Here is a 4,319-nt window from a genome sequence, read left to right on the forward strand (position 1 = left end):
AAGTTGTCCAGGCCCATAGGCATCAAAGCATCGCCACATCACTCTACACCACGTTTGACTGTTGGTATGGTGTTCTTACAGTGAAATGCTGCATTTGCTTTACGCCAGACATAACGGGACCCATGTTGTCCAAAATGTTTGACTCACCTGTCCATAGAACATTATCCCAAAAGGCTAGGTGACCAATCGTTGATGTTTCCTTTGGTTAGCAGTGGTTTCTGCCTTGCTACTCTCCCATGGATCCCATTTTTTCCCAGTCTCTTATTGTGCAGTCATGAACACTGACCTTAGCTGACGCTAGAGAGTCCTACAATTCTTTTGATGTTATTCTGGGATCATTTGCGACTTCCTGGATGAGTTGTTGCTGTCCTCCCAGAGCTTTAGAAATGGCTTTATAACCCTTTCCAGACTTATATATTTCAACAACTTTTTTCCCCCTTTTCTTCTGGAATTTTGTTTGATTGTGCCATAGTGTGCTTGTAGAAAGTCTAGGGTGACTACTTCACTCTGATGGTAAGGTTCAATATGAGTGAGATTTAGATTCCACAGAGCTGGCTGCAATCAAGCCTGGCTGTATTCAATCAGCTGAATCTAATTATCAAACTTGGTTAATTGGTTGATTGAGTATCTAAGGGGGCAATTAATTTTCCACATGGGTGATATAGGTGTTAACTTTTAACTTTTTTCATTAAATAAATGAAATGCTAATTAAAAAATGTGTTTTGTGTTTACTCAGTTTCCCTTTGCCTAATGTAACATTTTGTCCAAAGATCTGAAACTATTCAATGTGACAAATATGCAATAACAGGAAATCAGGAAGGGGGTACATACTTTTTCATGGCACTGTGACATCTATGGAATGGCTTGTTAAATGTAGACTAGTTAGTTCAGCTACAGCATTCTCAAAATCATACTGAATATTGAATTAATCTCATTCTCAGTGCTCCATAAATTGTTTCTTTATTAGAGCTTGGAGTGTGGAGCATAGGCACACTTTCAAGCCCTCTACTGTCCTGTAAAGAACCTTGAGATACCTGGGAGAAAAGTGCTCTATATGTGAAAGGTATTATTTTTTGCATGCATGCTTTACATAAAGGTTTTTCTTATGTTTCTTCAGTTTTGCCAAACAAAACAATACTTTCTCTTCTAGAACCTTTATTCTGAACAATTTGCTGCTTTTTATGCATTGCATAAAACTGTTAGACTCCAGAAAAGCTATTTAAAAAAGGACATGGCTGCAGCTATTCAGAGTCCTTTATTCTGCGGAAAGGGAGTTGGTCCACACATACAAACAGTTGTATGTCCAAACCCCACAGAGGGGCAGTCCCTCTAAGCATTTATATAATTTATGTTTACATTATGCACTGAAATTGCTAGCAAATCATCATACTGTACATTGCGCTCTACTGATTTCCAAATAAGGTTCATTTACTACTTCTGACAGAGACAGAGAGAGAATCATCTACAAAAATTTCCAAGAAACACATACACATCTAAAATATAATTCTACTATATAATCCATCTAAGCATTTTAAACCCAATAAAAATATATGTAACAAGGAAACAGTTCACAAAAAGTATTGGAGACATTTATCTTTCTGCAGCCATTTTTCACCTTAATTTAAGTTCATGTACATTCCAGTGAAAATGACACTCATTAACATATCCATATGATCTATACTATATTTTAGATGAGTGATTCATTATGAAATTATTATTTAAAAATGTATACTTCAGAATTCCAGAACTGCTGATAGCAGGAGCATAATGAATTTTGAAGCGTACAGAAGTACCTTATCTGCTCAAGATCAAGCAAATGCCTCAATCATTGGACGGTCCTACAGCAAGACAATGATCCCAAAAATATTGCTAAAGCAACAAAGTTGTTTTACAAAACCAAAAACTTAAAAATTATTGAATAACCAATTCAAGTCATTCACCTGATCTGAATCCAACTTAACATGTGTTTCATATGCTGAGAGAAAACTTAAGGCCCCAAAACAAGCAGGAGTTGAAGATGGCTGCGGTACAGGTCTGACAGGGAATCATCAGAGAAGATATTCAGCACCTGGCGATTTCTATTTGTTACAGACATCAAGCAATCATTGAATGTAAAGGATATGCGAGAACGTACTAAGCATGACTACTTCCATTTACTGAACATTAATGTCCCAAACATTATGGCACCCTGAAATAGGGTGGGGGGCTATGTATAAAAAGTGCTGTAATTTCTACTTGGTGTAACTAATGTGTATAAAAATACTCTTAAACAAAATGTGAGAGCACTTTAACCACATGTGAATTGTTTGATTACAAATCTAAAATTGTCATGTCAAGTACAGAGCCAAATCAAGAAAAACATGTATTTTCTCCAAACAATATGGAGCTCACTGTAGTTAAAATATACATTATTTCAAATGATATCATGTAACATCATTCTGTCATTGTGCGTTCTTATGTAATGTATGAGCTTCCCAATCTATATATCTCATACTTTTGTCTCTGTCCTGCCTGTAGAACATATTTAAAAGTGTATTTACCCATATAGTCCCTGGGGGGGGAAATGTCCTGTGCACATTTAGAACCAGATTTGGCTGTTAAACCAGCCTAGATCCAGAAATAAAGGCAGCAATAAACAGAGAAGACTGTAAAGGCTTCAAAAAGGCTGTCATAGCCACATAAATTATCCTGAACCTTCTTAACAGCTTCATTTTATGATTATTATTTTTTTCAACAAGTAGCATTTAATGTCTGATAAACTTTCCTGATATAACTTAACATTATATAGTGAATATCCACGGCTGGTAATGAGAAGACGATTGCAAGAACCTGCCACAATGATTGTGTTCACTTAAATGTACGAGTGGGCCTGTAAACTTCTGGTACCAGAAGTGTAACTGATTTTGCATTTCTGAACCCATGATTTTGCATTTCTGAACCCATGATTTTGCATTTCTGCTGGGCTTCAATCTTGGTATAACATGTTATGGCATTTTTGTACATTTCACAATTCTAAATTAACAGCTATATTTTCCAAACATAATTTTTATTTGCTAGAAGAAGAAAAAACATTGTCAAAAGTCATGGAAATGGCAGCAAACTAAATTTCAAGGAAGAATAAAAGACATAATCTCATTTTCACATATTATTTTTGGCCACCTGTGTTGCCAAACAAATGTAAAAAGGCGAGTTAGCATGTGGAATTACAATGAATAATTGATAAAACTCACTCTATAACCAAAATAACCATGTTAAGGAATATCTCTGATGCACTGACAATCTCTTTCTTTAGGCATTTTCGCCAAATTTGTGCAGCTTCACCTGTATTTGGTATTCTAAAATGTGTTCGGGGTGTTTCTAGGTGTGGAGCGGTTTTCTGTGTGGGGAAGGGTGGGTGTGGCTGCAGAGCTAGCTAGCGAAAAAGTCTAGATAGTGAAGCAAAAAGCTGACAGCTTGTTCAAAAAATCGCTCAGTTCAGGGTACTAACTATCCAGTTAGCTACGTTAGTAGAGTGACTTTATATAGTCATTGTTGGTAACCCGTTGTATATAAGTGGAATAAACCCCTCCGGGCTGTCCCGGTTATTAGAAAATAATGTAGGCTACTTCGGTAGTATGGGGTTACAGAAGAAATCATATGACAGATGGACCGACGACAACGTCAATGGGCTAATTTGCCTAATCTTCGCGGTACTTTAGACCCCGGTGGAAACGCAGACAACCATTGGCTGAAGGAACCTTTTAGTTCCTGGTAAAGTAATTCCTGGGACTGAAAGTTCCGGGTAATTTTGGTGGAAACGCGGCTTTAGTGTGAGTGGGTGGGGTTGAAGACGAAGGAGAAGACTTATTTGATTGTAATACGCAGGCTAAGAAAGCCTGCATCGTATGGCATAGTAAGGCAATTTGGCTGAAAAAAGAATGCTGGAAACAGTACATATGGCTCTAGAAGACCAAATGTGACAAAATTAAATAAACTGATAATGAAATAAATAAATTGATAATGAGATAAATAAATAAGCAATGTTTTTATTTCCGAAGGACGCTTGGTACATTGGCTTTTATTATTTCCACTTGTACATCATAAAATAAATAAAAGAGACATAAAAAAATTTATATATTTTTTTATTTAATTACTTATTTCATCAGAAATGTATTTGTTTCATCATACATTTTTTTAATTGCTTATATCTTTTTTTCATTATCAATTTAATTTTGTGACATTTGGTCTTTCATACACACAGGCTCATGAACAGGGCGATAGGGGGCGCCTAAAGAAAAAAGAAATTCAGTATGGGAGGAGCGCAGGCCTGGGAACCACCA

This window comes from Anguilla anguilla, chromosome 8 (assembly GCF_013347855.1).
Source record: "Anguilla anguilla isolate fAngAng1 chromosome 8, fAngAng1.pri, whole genome shotgun sequence".
Classification (NCBI taxonomy): domain Eukaryota; kingdom Metazoa; phylum Chordata; class Actinopteri; order Anguilliformes; family Anguillidae; genus Anguilla; species Anguilla anguilla.